The sequence below is a fragment of the Psittacula echo genome (genome assembly GCF_963264785.1).
Source record: "Psittacula echo genome assembly, chromosome: 3".
NCBI classification, from domain to species: Eukaryota; Metazoa; Chordata; class Aves; order Psittaciformes; family Psittacidae; genus Psittacula; species Psittacula echo.
This window is the reverse complement of record NC_137736.1, coordinates 46770288-46786834: the sequence shown is the minus strand read 5'-3', so window position 1 is coordinate 46786834 and position 16547 is coordinate 46770288.

The window sequence follows — 16547 nt, the reverse complement described above, 5'->3', positions numbered from 1 at the left end:
CCATGCGACTTCATTCCTCCTTGGGTCTTACTATCTGAATATTCCCGTACACAGTTCCGTTACCAGTCTCAGCAAAATACTAGATCTTGGGTTCCAGTCTCCTGTACAAAATTGTTAAAACTGCCTTTATGTTGGTGAATGTTGAGTGTAGTAAATACGCAACCTGATTCCTCTGTTGCTGCCAGTAGACTAAATCACAGGTGAGCCAGCAGGAGTCAACAGAGTTATGCCAGTCTAAACTTTGTGCAATAAGAGGAGAGTCAGGCCTGTAGTGTCAAAACAATACAATCTTTCCTTTTCAAACACATAAGCTTAATTCTCTCATTACGCTGCAGCATAGTTTGTTTTCTAATTGTCCTCAGAAGACATTTGTACTTGCCAGTATGTTGTCTTTTCCAAAAAGAGATTAACCTGAATGTAAATTCAGTGATTTAGCCATAGAAGTAGTTAACAGAAGCAGCCAGGCAGCAAGAACTAACTTCCTACTTGGACAGCAACGCAAATGGTACTTCTCAAGTCATACCAAAATTCTAACAATGGAAAATTCGGCACCACTGCTCTAACAATCTTTGTCAGAAAATACATTATGGAAGGATCTTACACTAGGTCTGTCCAGGGCTAAAAGTCAGTCTACTAAATTTGAAATATTGCAGAATAAGAATTCTTTGTCAATTGCCTGCAAGAAATGTGCATGTGATTTTCTATAGATATGTAATATATTCTATTCTCTCTATATATGATATATACTGTGGTGATATATCATATATATAGCATATATAAATGCAGTAGACATGAAAGGGTATTCTATTTTTTATAAGTTCAGTGGGCATCCAGAAAAAACACTGTGGTATAGTCATCACCCCCAGAGTTTAGCAGCATATTATAGCAATCTTTTTTGGATTCACCAGTTGGTCACAGCTAGGTTAGTCCTGTTAGTCCTGCTTTGAAATGGGCTGATGCCACTGAAATCCCTCACAGAAGCAATGTCTGAGAGTGGGGCTCTAAGCAGCATGGTTTGAATGAGGGAGCGTTTCGACTAGATTCTTCTGTACTTTGTGGATATGTATCCTTTTGCCTCTGCAAGACTTTTTTTAGCTAGCTGGTAAGAGCTTCATGCTGGGGATGGTGATACTGGGCTGTATGTGGCTGTTCTGATTTCTAGCAAAGAAAAATGTTTCCAAAGGTTTGTTTTTTTTTTCTCAGTATCCATTAAGTTAAAGGAGGGTAATCTCTGACTGTACATATAGCTGTTTAAAGTAGTTAGCAAAGCTTCAGGGGTGACCCAGGGAATGTTCAAGTATTTGGTGGCCCATATTTACAGAAAATTGTTTCTACTTCATACTGCATTTTCTTCTTGAATTCAACAAACCATGGTAGATTTCAGCTGGGTACTAAATTGTGTTGAATGTGTGTAGTATTTTCTTCCTTCTGTTGGAAAAAAGGTCCAGCGGCTCAGCCAGCTGGCACTGGGATAAATGGTGTATTTTTAACCTGGTCTACGTTCCCAATATTTAGAATATTGCTAATGTAATTTTGCCAACGCATCCAAAGGCGTTTTACTATAGTGACTGAGATTTGCTGGCTCAATAAAGGGGAAGAGAATTACAGAACAAACTATTTTGTAAATGTGAGCTTTCCTCTTCGCTGGTCTGTGAGTCTTGTGCTACATGTTGTATAGATCTACTTAGTATAAAGTATCTTAGTTAAACTGGATTTTATTTTTTGGCAATCTGTTTTGCCTTATGGCATCATTAATGATGTGAATAGAAAAGAAACTAAGTTTCAGAAATGAATTCCAGTAGTTTTGCAGAACTCAAACTGCCTAAACTTGTCTATATGTTTTTTACTATAGCTCTTGAGCTCTTTTAATTGAAAAGAAGCACCTTAAGCTCATCTTAACTGAAATTGTATATGTGTTTAAGCTGTCCTTTTAAACTGCCATGTAAATGTATTAAACTAGAATAACTTTTTCTTTTTTTTTTTTTTCCAGCAGACCTGACCACAGAGAACAATCCCTTAGAGCTGTTTAACACTGTTTGCCCCATTTATCGCAGTCCAAGATTCGTTGCTCCCCTGAGAGTTTGCCAGCATGGAGCACTGGGCAGAGTTCTCAGCAGGAAGTCAGTGATCCCAGATTCAGTCTCTTCTTCCTAAAACATTCCCCATCCCACATGGCTTGGGACTGATACCATCTTTGATTTCTCATACCAAGTCAGACACGCCTGACTGTGTGGGTCCTGACACCACTCTATTTACGGATACTCACTCTTTTAGATCAATATTAAAGCAGGCCTCAGACTTCCAAACATATGAGACACCCTCAGGTCATCCTTTGGCTTGGCGCCCTTCTCTCTGCTGTACCAACTTGTTTCTAGGAGCAAAGCTGGAGAGGTTCGTCAAGAAGCAGTGTCCTGTGATAGGTTTTTAGCCATTCTTTGTCATTGCAGTTAGGTCTCTTAACAGATTAATCTTACCAGTGTAAAAAGCTACATACCAACCTTTCCTTTTTTCTTCAAAAGCCACTGTGGCTAATGGCTGAGTAGACTCCTGTGTTCACCCAGAAGCAGCTATGTATTCATAACAATTCAGTGCTGTAGTCTTCCCTTATAAGAATGAGAGCACAGATTATACGGTCCTGAGAGCACGGTTGTGATCTATTTAGCTAAGGCAAAACCCAGCCACTTTTGAGGGGCACCATGCTTTACAAGTATTTGGGGGTTTTATTAAAGTTTCATTTTTTTGTTGTCTTATAATGACTTGGTAGTGAGACGTGCTTCAAAAATATCTGCCTATAATTCATTCTGCATGTGTTGAACACTGTCAGAGTCGAGCTGGGAGAATATCTGAATCCCAGTCACACAAAGAGTATGAAAAGTATAGCCATATATTAATATCCTGCAAATTGGGGGTGACAATGAATGTTTATTTTTCCCATTCCAGCTAGCATACATAATACATCAATTAATTAACCCATGCATTGGGGCTGTTGTTCACATAAGTAGGCCTACCATTAGAAATAGGAGTGTCACAAAAGGTGATTGGAAAGGTGATGTGCCCTATTTAACCACTTGTAAATGACCTTCAAATCAGGACCACTATTTCAGAACAGGTGCCTTTCCCTATGCAGGTCTTTCTAATGGTGTCATAATATTAACCATTCATTAACTGGGTTTGTAGTGAATGAGGAGAAAAGCCATTTAACTTCTGGCCTTTGTTAAAAGGGAGCAATTTGATAAACCCTTTTAATATAACACAACGTAGAAGTTCTAGATGTTGGCTCCTTTTCAAAGGGTCAAACAGCAGCAGTGCATCAATGCTCAGGCTCATCTGGCATAGGAAGGCTTGTGCACATCACTTGGTTCAGATGTTGTACTGAAACTGAAGATTTCTTTCTTGCAGTCACAAAGCAAATTTCATGTAAATTGAGCAAAGCAAATGTTACAGGAAATCCTCTTTAAACTGGAAGAGAAAAACTGTAGTAGGTCATCTGTTCTCTGTGGGCTGTCTTAACAGGTGCTGCATGAGACAGCATAGATAAATCCAAAGGATTAGGTCTGAATTTTACTTGCTCCAAGTTCTGCTTGGGTGCTGATTTGTTATCTTGTGTGCAGCCAGTTTGGTGCAAAAGTTGGCTTTTGACAAACTAAGAGGAAGATGCGTGAGAAGTGTGAGAGGACCAGCCCTGCTATGTTTGGATGCTTTCATTCTACCAAACCAGATTGCTTCTAGGGCTCTTTTAGAACATAACTCAAAATATGCAGCTGGGCAAAAATGGATCTTAAGACATGGCCCAAGAGTCTGAGCAGGGAATTTGTGACTTAGGGTAAGAGTGACTCTAAACATCTCTTGTCTTCTCTGCAAGTCAATCTACCTCCTCTCTCTTGCAGAATGTGGTCAAGGTTTGGTTGTTTGTTTGAAGCTTACTATTGATTCCCAATTTTAAAGAGACATATAAAAATATTCTTCATCTAGGTACTGTTAGCAACCAAGTAGTAAAATCTTCATAGGCCTTCTGATATTCTTCTGAAACCTCCAAGCCATCTGAGCTCTCCCTCTAGAATCCCAACGCCATCCTTTGCACTGCTTTGCAAGTCTTCCCTTGCCCTTCCCCTTGTGGTTCTCAAATATTGCAGTTGCCTTGTTCTTTGTTGTCTCTCTAGTGCAGATTATCAGGGAGTTAGAGGCCTTATCTACTACTCCACCCTGTTTGCTGTTTTATCCCAAACAGCTATCCTTAGACTTGCTCAGGATTTTCTTAATTTTAATTTTCCATTTCATCTGGGTGAGATACCTTACCTCATTGTGCCCCCACCAAAACAGGCTGCCTACCAGGCTTCTTCTGTTCCACCAGGTCTCTGTTTTCACAGGGCATTGTTTCTCTGGATCCATTCTGAGAAATGCAAGGTGGCATCTTCGTTGTACAGGCTTAGAAGTGCATTGTGAAGTGACTGCTGTTGTAGAGCTTTCCATTAGCAACGTTAAAGCATGTTCATAGCACAAGATGGAAGCCACTATTCAGGTTTCCTATAGCATATGAACTTGGTGTAAACTCCTGACATGTAAATCCAGTGGCAGAGCTTTTAACTCTTTAAAACTTTTAAGGCAAAAGTTTAACTGTAGGTAATTGTCTCAACTTTCCTTTTCTTCTTACTTTTTTTTTTTGCTAGTGCACATCTTAGACTCGTACTACTGAAGAATATGTCTAATAGAAAGGAGTACCATATATATATATATATTGCTTATATGGAACAATAAGCTAAAATTTTCCCTGAAACCATAATTTTCTTGGAAATTCTATGCAGGCATTTTAAAATCTGGTTTATCTGCTAAGGACTTCCAGGACTGCTTAGATCTCCACTGTGAAATGCTGAATTCTGAATTTGTGTCATTTGGGAGCAGGAAGAAAGAGGTTTAGAAATATGTGATTTTTTTTTCACAATCTACCAGTACAAGCTATTCAAAAAATAAGCTGGAGAGGTAACTTTCAAAACTTCTACATTTATGGATAAGATTCCCTGATATTTTTTAACAGCTACTAGAAATCTAAAGCGCACAAACGTTTACCATGCTTTCTGTTGTGGAAGAGATGTGATGTGGTGTTCATCTTTTTATTCCTGGAATACAAATTGATTTTAAAATGTGTTGAATATTTAAGGATGACTTCATGCAACTTAATAAAACCATTTGTAAAGTGTTTGTATACAACCCTTTATATCATGTTGTTGGTACACACCTTACCAGATTTATTTTTTTTTGGGGCATGTATTCCATTCTTAATTAATGTACAATTTCTATTGTTGCTGTAAATATTCTAAAAAAAAAAAAAAAAATCCTGTGGTAACCTTAATTATCAGCATGGAAATGGTTAATTTTTACTAAGCACAATGTATTTTTGAATGGGCCTTCCAAAATATGTCTTTAATAAAAATGCAGATTTTGCACTAGAACACTGGCATTGCTCAGCAGCTGGTCTTGTTCCCGACACATCTCCTCCCACACGTTAGCTCAGCTCAGATGGGCAGAACAGGCCAGAACTGTACCAGGACTCCTCTGCCTGACAGGTCGCTGCCAGGTCCTGGCTAATGCCCCAGCTCAGAAGCCAGCTTGTATCTGGCCCCAACCCTGACGTTTCCACAGGAGCACAGGCAAAACAGCTCTGAAGGACCTTGTTGCCCACCAATCCTGTGGTCTCATCACAGACACTGGTTGGGGCTGTTCTTCCTTTCAGGGCAAATATCTCTGTTGTTCTCTCCTGTGAATGGTATCAACCCACCAATCCCCTCAGCAGGCACTACCCAGGAATGAGAAGGCCCTGAAAGTTTCCAGCCCTTAAATTGTCTCTGCTGCAGAAGGGGATCCACTGTTGATAGCATCTTGACATTTCATCATTGCCGCATGTACACTGAGACTCTTCTAGGCAAATGTTCAGGTGTCAGTGATACAGTTTTTGATGGGTTCCTCTTTCATGTGTCCTGGCCCTCACTTGCTTTGTTATTGTGTGCAGCTGTAAAATACTTTAAATATTTCTCTGTTGGTCTCTCATTCTTCAGGGTAATTGGAAAAAAACTGAGGAGTAGGGACCGTTTTATCTTGGTGTCCTTTCTTTCCCTCTGTGTTGCAGCAGCAGACTTACTGAAAGCCAGGACTTGCAGTCTTGTCAGATCCTTCCAAATCTGACTGCCTGATGGGTTGTGCCACAGCCACAGCTGCTGTGAGATGAGGCTGGTGCCTGATGTCTTCACTGAGCTGTATCCATCCCCTCCCAAACAGGAAAACTGCTGGCCTGAGCTAATGGCTTCAACCTCCACCAGGACAAGATGTCCAGCATTTCAACAGTCTCAGCCAGAAATGTATTCTCTAGTCTGTTTCCTTGAGGTGCCTAGCTCTGGGGACTTGGCTTTACTCTTACAACCTCATTTTGCTCTTACTCTTCCAAGGATCTCACTGTAGTGACCCCAGGCACTTCGTACCCTTTTCTGTACCACCTACAGAGGTGGTACCTGCAGAGCTCCAGAAAACAGAGCGGCCATGCTGTAGTAGCCCTAGTGTATCAGCACTGGTCCCCTGTGGGATGGGAAGCATAGTGGGTGTGGGCATCTGTCTCTCATACCAAAGTGAAGGGATAATTCCTACAGGCACACATTAAGAGATAGGGGCTATTGTCTTACAAATAGTGTGGTTGGTCCGGAGGGCTGAGGCAGTCTCTTATCATATGGCATAGATTGAGTAAGATTGACTTTTCAGCGTGGTTCCCTCACTTCTCTCTGTAAACATCCCAGACTAAAAATTCAGGTCACAACACTGAAGGCAGCTCTTGGTCCTGCCTCCTATTGCAAACCCGTTGCATTTTACACAGTTCCAAAGCATTTTACACAGTTGCAAAGCCATGCATTGGTCTCCCTACCTCTGCAGGAAAAGACCCACAGGATTTTCACTCCTAAAGGATAAATGTGTTCTCAGCATTGATTTGCATCATCTCCTGCAGCCTCAGTTGCTGGGTTAGTTCTGGTTAATTGTGATTGGAGGCATCTGTGCCTCCCATTAAAAGGATAGTGATAAGCTAGGAAAAGTTAGACTTCATGAGGAAAAGCTTTGTATTTTTGTAATTGCATTGGCTGGTTCTATCCCACTTTCATAATGCCCTCAGTCACACTGTTACTCCAACATGCTGCATTTATGCAGAGGTGGAAGTGAAGTGCAATTCTAAAGCATTTTAGGACCACTTAATTAACCAAGCCTCTCAGTACCCTTCTTTTTAGATAAGAGGTAGAGGTTAAATGAATTGCCAAAGGTCAATTAGCAAGCGAGCTGCACAGCTAGGATCAGAACAAAAAGCCTGCTTTAGCAGTAAACATTTAGACATTGCAGATGGAAACCAGGAATAGGTCCCTTCCACACACAAGATGGAGAGGTGAACTCCAGGTAAAGGACAGGGCAAGGCAAGAAGCAAATGAACTGTGAAATGTGCTGTGTGCCAGTTAGTTCCACCTTATTTATCACTGTATATTTCAATCTGGAAAAGGAGTCTAGTGATTTCATTGAAACTGGGAGGCTGGAAGACTGATAGCACAGGTCCTTCCTACCTAGACAGTCTTTTTCTCCAAAGTTTTATTACATCCTGTATGTAGGATCAGTCATGTGAAGATACATAATTTAGTGTGGTGCCTTGGTCTACAATGGTGCATAGTCCATCCATTCAGGCTGTGGATTAAGCCTGCGATCTCTTCCAAATTACACAGAAGCTCTTGGCCCTTGCCAGAGGGGGCTTTTCCAAAACCAGCCAACTTGTAAAACCCTGGACTGCGCATGGGAACTTTTCAGAGGCCAGTCCCAGCCAAGGCTTTGAGTAACTGCAGTCAAGATTAACTGCTTTGGGGTGCTACAAACATTCATTTGCTGGCGCTCAGTCCATCCATTCACCCCTCTAAACCCACTCCACGTTCCTCAGTTACACAACAAACCAGCAGCACCGAGCCTCCTTCCCGCCAGCCACCAACCACCAGGACATGGAGTACAGCTGCCTGGGCTGCTCTTAGGGAAAGGGGAGCAGTGTCTTGACTTGATGGCAACTGTGTCCAGGTGTCATGGGTTCAGCAGTAGCAGTCATTTTTCTCAGTCTTCTGGTGCAGTGCTGTGTTTTTGACTTTCAGCCTCGGAACAGCGCTGATAACACTGATGTTTTTAGTTGCTGCTCAGTAATGTTTACTCTGACCAAGGACTTTGTGAGTCTCATGCTCTGCTAGGGAGCAGGTGAAGCTGGGAGGAAGCAGAGACAGGACACCTGACCCAAACTAGCCAAAGAGGTATTCCATACCACAGTACATCATGCCCAGTATATAAACTGGGGGCTAACCCCAGAAGGGCTAGATCACTGCTTGGGTCAGGCTGTGTATCGGTCGGCTGGTGGTGAGCAATTGTATTCTCTTCCCTTGTTATTTCCCTCATCATTATTATTATTGGTGGTAGCTGCAGTGATTTGTGTTACACCTTAGTTACTGGACTGCTCTTATCTCAACCCGTGGGAGTTACATTCTTTCGATTCTCCTCCCCATCCCTCCGGGAGTGGGGGAGGAAGAGGCTGGAGTAAGCGAGCAGCTGTGTGGTGCTGGGTTGCCAGCTGGGCTTAAACCATGACACCAGGGCCTCAAAACATGTCAGCTTTCAGCACTGGTGTTACACAAGGGCTATGATGGCTGGTGGAGAGCCTCTGTCTCCCTGTTGTTGTATGTGCCGTGCCTCCAGGGAGGCTCTTACCTCATGCTGGTCCCACAGCCTGGCTGCATGGAGGACTTGCCTCAAGCTCAGAGGACCTTCTCAGTAGAGCTTGCCTCGACTCATCATCATTAGGGAACCATGCAAATCCACTGATTTCTTACTAAGAAAACATGTCCCTAGATCCCTTCACGGACAGGCAAAAATCCTTTGGGGGTTGGGGAGGAAGCAAGGGAGTGATGGTGAAATAACAACAGTCATCTCAGAAGATGGGAATTGGTCTGTTCTACATCTCTGTAGACTTCATACTGTTTGTATCCTTTCAGACTCACCAGAACAGCTTATTTTCCTGACAGCAATTATTTGTCTCTATACACAGGAAAGAAAACAAGGCAGAAACATCTGCCTTCACAAATTAATAAAATGTGACAAATTCTACAGATGTCCAAAGACTTTTCTCATGGTTTTGGTCACACCTCATTTAGTTTTAGTCACATCTGAACTCCTGCCCTGCACACCGAGTGCTTGCCTCTCTGCCCGTAGGGATAAGAAGAGAGCATGAGAGGCAGACGGCCTGCCTCGGTGCTGTTGTCTTCATGCCTCGCCTCTCTCTGCTGAGACGTCTCATGTGCCAGTGCCACAATTCCTTGGGATGGATGCATGGGTTGTTAAAAAATAGGGAAAAGGCCTTCAGTGCCAGCCATGTTTGTGCCGAAGATGTGTGGGAGCCAAACAGCAACTGATATCCCAGAGGCCCCCAACACCCTCCCACATGGGAGCTGTGGGGGCTGCAGTGCCCACCTGGGATGTGCTGAGCATCAGCTCCCAGACAGATGCAGGGACATGAGCAGTGGCACCAGGTGATAACCCAGGGAGATAGTGAATCATCAGAGCCTCCACATGCCCCAGACTCCTCAGGCACTCAGCACCCCCTGGGTGACATGGAAATCAAGGCAGTTAATGAGAGTGAGTCCCTGTTCCTGTGCCCAAATACCCAAAGGGAGCAAAGCACCCTGGGATCCCTGGGATGTGCCAGTGCAAAACCAGAGAGGATATGAAGAGGGTTTGGCCACCTGATGAACAGGCACCAAAACTAGCCACAGCAGCTCAGGACAGAGGGGACCCGATAGAAAGGGACATGTGGTGATTTGGGAGTGTGAGATATAGGCGGAACCCCTCATATTGGGGACAGACCACATCTGACCTCAACCATGTCTCAAGGATGTCAGAGGCCAGCAGAAGGAAAGGCAGGATGAGATGGCAGATGAGATGCCCTGGCACACACTCATACCAGTAGAGCAGTGGGGTGATGCCCAGGTTTAGGGACAAATAATCAAGCACAGACCTGCCCTCCCTGAGGGAGTCCAAGCCCTGCCTTTGGACACCATCTGCATTTACTTAGGTCTCCACAGCATGCTGCAATGGTGATTTCACCAACCTAACACAGAGGGCCAGAAGCACCACATCTTACAGGATCAAACCTGCAGCCACGAAACCTTCTGCCTTCCACAGTGTATGCCACATAAACATCCGTCAGCTTTACAACAGGTTTTGTTTTTTAGGGACACAAAGATGACCAGAGGGATGGAGCACCTCTCCTATGAGGAAAGGCTGAGAGTCGGGGCTGTTCAGCCCAGAGAAGACTCCAGGGAGACCTTAGAGCAGCTTCCAGTACTTAAAAGGGGCCTATAAGAAATATGGGGAGGGACTTTTTAGCAGGGCCTGTTGTCGTAGGACGAGGTGTTTTACACTAAAAGAGGGGAGATTCAGGCTGGATGTGAGCAAGCGTCCAGTAGCCTCAGTTCCGAGCGGCGAGGGCTACCGAAAGAGCCTGGAGCCCTCGCCCGGCCTTGCCCAGGAGCAGGCCGCTCCCCTGAGGCGGGCAGGGACTCACAAGGGGCGGTGCCAGGGGGGACGGCCCCGCCCTGAGCGAGGAAAACCCGCCCCGGGCAGCGCGGGAGCAGCGCGTGGGGCGGCGGTTGGAGCCGGCAGCGCGAGCGGGCAGCGAGCAGGGAACGGGATGGGGAGCGCTCGCCTCAGGGCCAGGGCCCGGTGTGGGAGCTCTGCTCTGGCTGCCCCGGCGGTGGCAGCGTCGGCACCAGACAGAGCCGATGAGAGGGGAGGCTGCAGCGCGGAGCTGGGGGTGTAGAGAGGGCCTGCGCTGGTCTTGTGAGGCGAGGGTGCGCAATGGGCAGGGCTGCACTCGGTGCGCCCTGGTGGAGGCAGAAATCGGAAAGCTTACAGGTGGAAAGAGTATTTTATATATTTATGAAGTTAGTTTAGTTCAGTTCAGTTAATTTCAGTCTAGTTTAGCTTAGATTATGTTTACTTTTCCTAAATCTTTCAGAGCGGTGCCCTGGTGGTGTGAGAGCAGCTCAAGAACCCAGCCAGAATAGGCCGGGGAAGATCTAACAAGGATGGTGCTCAATGCTGCAGAGGACAAGCAGCAAGTCCTAGGGCCACCAGAGGCAGAAGGTTGCCTCTCCCCGGATGAGGGGCACGAGGGCGACCTGCGTGGAGCAGGAGCAGCTGCCTTTGGGCCTCAACAAGCCAAAGGAGCCCCATGAAGGGGCTGTGCTCGGCTGTGGAGGAAGGCAAAAAACCCCAAGGATGCTTGCTAGTCCAGCCTGGGGGGAAAAAAGCCCTTTCCACCCCCAGCTGCAGGACATGAGGGGCCACCTTTGTGGAGCATGAGCACCAGGCAATAACCAAGCTAGAATGGACCAAGGAGCCCTGACAAGTGGTCATGCTCAGTGCTCAGAGGAAGGCAAAAAACCCCCCCGGGACCAGTGCCAATCTGCCCTGGGGGAAAATTTGCTTCCTGACCCCAGTACTGGCGATCAGCTACTCCCTGAGCATGTGAGCAAGACCTGCTCCTGGTCCACGGGCTGGTTATGGCTCTAAGGGGACAGTGACACTGCCTTTTCTGCCTTCATCTGGAGCCATCTCAGGGGCTTCCAGGAGTAGCAAAATGCCACTGGCATGATTAACCCTGGGGGCAAGAACGTTTCCTGTGCCTGGCAGTGGGAGCTATAGAGCACTGGGGGAGGGCACTGGGCCATCTGTCAATCCTATTTCTTATGGCTACACTACACTATCTCCTCGGAAGATGAGGATGGCGATGTCCATGAAGACTGAAACAGGATTTCCATCCATCCATCTGATGAGCTGTGAGTGTGGCTCCTCTGGGAGCTGGAATTGCAGCAGAGAAACTCCAGCAGCTTTGGGCAGTCTTCTCTCCTCAGCCCCTCCAAGTAATTCCACTGGTGCCTCAAGGAATTCCTCTCGGGTGTCTGCAGGCTGCCAGCTCTGTCCCGGTGGCAGTGCTGGGCACTCTGGCAGTGGGACACGGGAGGAGGCTGCCTTATACTGCCCCAGAGCATTGTGATGCTACATTGCTGGGTGCTGGCACTATGACACGGGGGTGACGGGACCCCCAGAGCCCTGCCCACCGCAGCCCTGCTGCTGCTGCCCCTTCACCCAGCATCCCTTGGGAAAGGCCTTTGGGATGCTGGCCCTGAGGCAGTGCCTGCGCCCAGGAGACCCAGGGGGATGTCGCTGCCCACGGCGGCCACACGCTGGGCACCGCTGCTGGGTGTGCCTGTAAATTAATCTGTGTGTTCAGACTGTAGCAATTCCACGTACAGACATTTGTATGTGGCAATCCCAGAGGTGAAAGGCGTTTTGGTTCCCTCTGCATGAACTTTACAGAAACATAGAGAGCATGCAGGATTTCCTCACCATTCTTTATCAATACACCAAGTGACATTTGGTACTAGGCTGCTTATGGTGAGGTCTTCTTCTCGGAAAGAAGAATTTAAGAAATCTCTTCTACGTTTTTTACACAGGGTGTTTAGGTGTTTGCTTATGTTTATTAACATTCATGTGTCTCATGTGGGGGTTTACCTCTTGTATTACTACTTGAATGAAACACTTCACTGACTGCTGCCTAATTCCATGTTCTTGGTATCTCAATAAAGTGTTTTGATCCCAATTCTGTTTAAACCCCGTGGACTTAGCAGCTTTTCCCTGCAACACTCAGGAAAAACAAGTAACTGACTCAGTTGTGTAGAACAGTTTTAAAGCCTTCTGCTAAGTATCACGTAAGGGTACTGTATAGAGGGCACAGATTTAGAGATTGGCAACAAATCCCTCCAGCACATTTGTTCAAATCCTTGAAATGCAGAATGATCGCTGGTCTCTCTCCCATAGGTTTATTTCTTGAGCGGTCTATCAGGGGACTGGCCTCCCATGGGACCTGCACTGCAGATAGCCCCTCAGACCTACGTCAGAGCTTGTCATACAGAGCTATATTCCATAGCCCCATCACAGAATGCCACCAAATTGGTCAGAAAGGATTTCCCATTAGTGGAGCCCTCCTGCAGTAGGAGCTGAGCTGCGGGACACTATCAGTTGCTGAAAGGTGTCAGGGAAGCTGAGAGGGAGCTGGGCTGCTTGCTCCAGGCCCAGACTGTGCAGGGGCCTCAAGCATCCATCATAGCGCCTACAGAAAAGGAGGAAGGCAGTAATCCAGGGAGCTGGGAGCTGGTAACAAATAAAATGAAAACAAAACAAAACAAAAGAACCCACAAAAAAAAAAAAAAAAATACAGGCGGAAGAGGACAATTAAAGTGAAGAGGATTCCTCCGAACTCTAACGTCCCCATCCAGAATTGCTTCACAGTGTGCAGGGGACTAACGACGAAACTCACACCGCACCAAATGAACGTCCTGCTGATGCACCAGTCAAGAATATCACTATGGGTGCCTCCAGGAGAAAGCAAGGAGTCATAATTGTAGGGGACTCTACTTTGAAGGGCACAGAGGCACCCATCTCTCGGCCTGAACTTAAGGGATGTGTGTTGTCTACCAGGGGCTTGGATCAAGAACGTTGCTGAGAGGCTGCCTGGCCTAATAAGCCCCCTGACTATTACCCACTTCTTCTGGTCTATGTGGGTGCTAGTGATACGGACAGCAGTAGCCTGGGAATCATTAAGAAGGATGACAGAGCCCTGGGAGAGGTGGTTAGGGGCTCTGGAGCTCAGATAGTTTCTTCATCAATTCTCCAGGTCAAAGGGGAGGACCTTGAAAAGGCCATGCAAATTTGGCAGGTTAATAAATGGTTAGAAGAGTAGTAATTTGGGGCATTGGTTATTTAGAACATGGGACTCTATTTGGGAGGCCAGGCCTACTGGAGGCTGGTGGAGCTGGTCTGACAAAGAAGGGGAAGAGCTGCTTTGGTAGGAGACATAACAGGCTGGTTGTCCTGGGTTCAGCAGTAGCAGTCAGTTTTTCTCCTTCTTAGTAGCTGTTGCAGCACTGTGTTTTTGACTTTTGGCCTGGGAAGAGCTGATAACAACTGATGTTTAGACTGACCAAGGACTTTGTGAGTTTCATGCTCTGCCAGGGAGGAGGAGGGGCCGGGAGGAAGCAGGGACAGGACGCCTGACCCAAACTAGCCAAAGAGGTATTCCATACCACAGCATGTCATGCCCGGGGATGTAACTGGGAGCTACCCGGAAGGGCACGTCCTCTTTTCGGTCGGGCTCTTTTCCGGCGAGCGGTATCATATTTTCTTCCCTTGTTATTTCTCTTATCATTATTATTATTGGTGGCAGCAGTAGTGATTTGTGTTATACCTGAGTTACTGGACTGTTTTTATCTCAACCCGTGGGAGTTACATTCTTTCGATTCTCCTCCCCATCCCTCTGGGGAGTGGGGGGGGGGGAAGTAGACTGCGTGGTTCTAATTTACAGCCGGGGCTTAAACCACGACACTGGTCAAGGCAGCTTTAAACTAGATGTGTTGGGGGAAGGGGGCATCATTTCATCCCAACGCTCCCAGTCAGTTGCCAGCACCTGTAATAAATGCTGGGAGCAATGTAGAGCTACTTCAGCCACTCCAGCCAATGAGCTGGCTTTACTGGAGCTCAGCTCAGATGCCTCTATACAAACGCCCATAGTATGGGGAATAAACAAGAGGAATTAGAGATGTGCACACATCTCTGGGGTTATGACATTGTTGGAATCACAGAAACATGGTGGGATGGCTCCTGTGACTGGCGTGTTGGAATGAAAGGTTATAGGCTCTTTAGGAAAGACAGGCCAGGCAGAGATAGTTCCTATTTATGTCAGTGATAGGCTGGAGAGTATGGAACTCTATCTGGGGGACAGATGATGAGTGAACAGAGAGCTTTTGGGTCAGGTTCAAAGCGAGAACTGCAATGGGTGACATTACTGTGGGGATCTGTAACAGGCTGCCTACTCAGGAGGATTATGTGGATGAAGCTCTCTATAGACAGATAGGACTAGCCTCATGCTTGTAGGCCCTTGACCTCATGGGGGATTTCAACCATCCTGATATCTGTTGGAGCGACAGTACGGCCCGGCACAAGCAATCCAGGAGGTTCCTTGATTGTGTGGAAGACAACTTCCTCTTGCAAGTAACAGGTCAGCCAACAAGAAGAGGTGCCATGCTTGACCTTATACTCACCAACAAGGAGGTTCTGGTGGGGAATGTGATTCTCCAGTGCAGCCTTGGCTGCAGCGATCGTGAGATGGTCGAGTTTGAGATCCTCAGGACAGTGAGAAGAGCGTGCAGCAAGCTCACTGCCCTGGACTTCAAGAGAGCAGACTTTGGCCTCTTCAGGAACCTGCTCAGTAAGATTCCATGGGATAAAGCCCCACAGAGGGCAGGGGGGCCCAAGATTGCTGGTTGATATTCACCTGCTCCAAACTCAGGAGTGTTGCATCCTGACTAGAAGGAAATGCAGCAGGAAGGCCAGGAGGCCACCAATGAATGGATAAGGAAATGCTGAGAAAACTTAGAAGGAAAAAAGAAGCTTATAAAAGGTGGAAGTGAGGACAGGCAACCTGGGAAGAGTACAGGGACATTGTCTGGGAAGCTAGGGACCAGGTCAGGAAAGCTAAGGCCTGGTTAGAATTAAGTCTGGCAAAGGATGTGAAAGATAACACTTCTATAGGTATGTCACAAGCAAAAGACAGACTAGGGATGATGTGGACTCTCTCCAGAAGCTATCAGAAGAACTGATTACCTTGAATTTGGAGAAGGCTGAGGTTCTCAATGACTCATTTGCCTCAGTCTTCACCGGCAAGTGCTCTGGCCATACCGTCCAAGTCTTGGAAGGGAGATGCAAGGACTGTGAGAATGAAGACCCTAAGTCCACTGTAGGAGAGGATCAGGCTGGAGACCATCTTAAGAACCTGAACGTACACAGGTCCATGGGACCTGATGAAATCCATCTGCGAGTCCGGAAGGAGCTGGCGAATGAAGTTGCTAAGCCATTGTCCATCATATTTGAAAAATCATGGCAGTCAGGTGAAGTTCCCAATGACTGGAAAAAGGGAAATATAACCCCCACTTTCAAGAAGGGGAAAATGGATGACCCAGGGAATTACAGACCAGTCAGTCTCACCTCTGTGCCTGGCAAAATCTTGGAGCAGATTCTCCTGGAAGATATGCTAAGGCACATGACAAACAACCAGGTTGTTGGTGACAGCCAGCATGGCTTCACTAGGGGGAAATCCTGCCTGACCAATTTGGTGGCCTTCTATGATGGGGCTATGGAACTGATGGACAGGGGCAGAGCAGTTGACGTCATCTACCTGGACTTATGCAAAGCGTCTGACACTGTCCCACACAACATCCTTGTCTCTAAATTGGAGAGACATCAATTTGATAGATGGACCACCCAGTGGATAAAGAACTGGCTGGATGGCCACATGCAAAGAGTTGTGGTCAGAGGCTCAATATCCCGTTGAAGACCAGTAATGAGTGGTGTCCCTCAGGGATCAGTTTTAGAACCAGTTTTGTTCA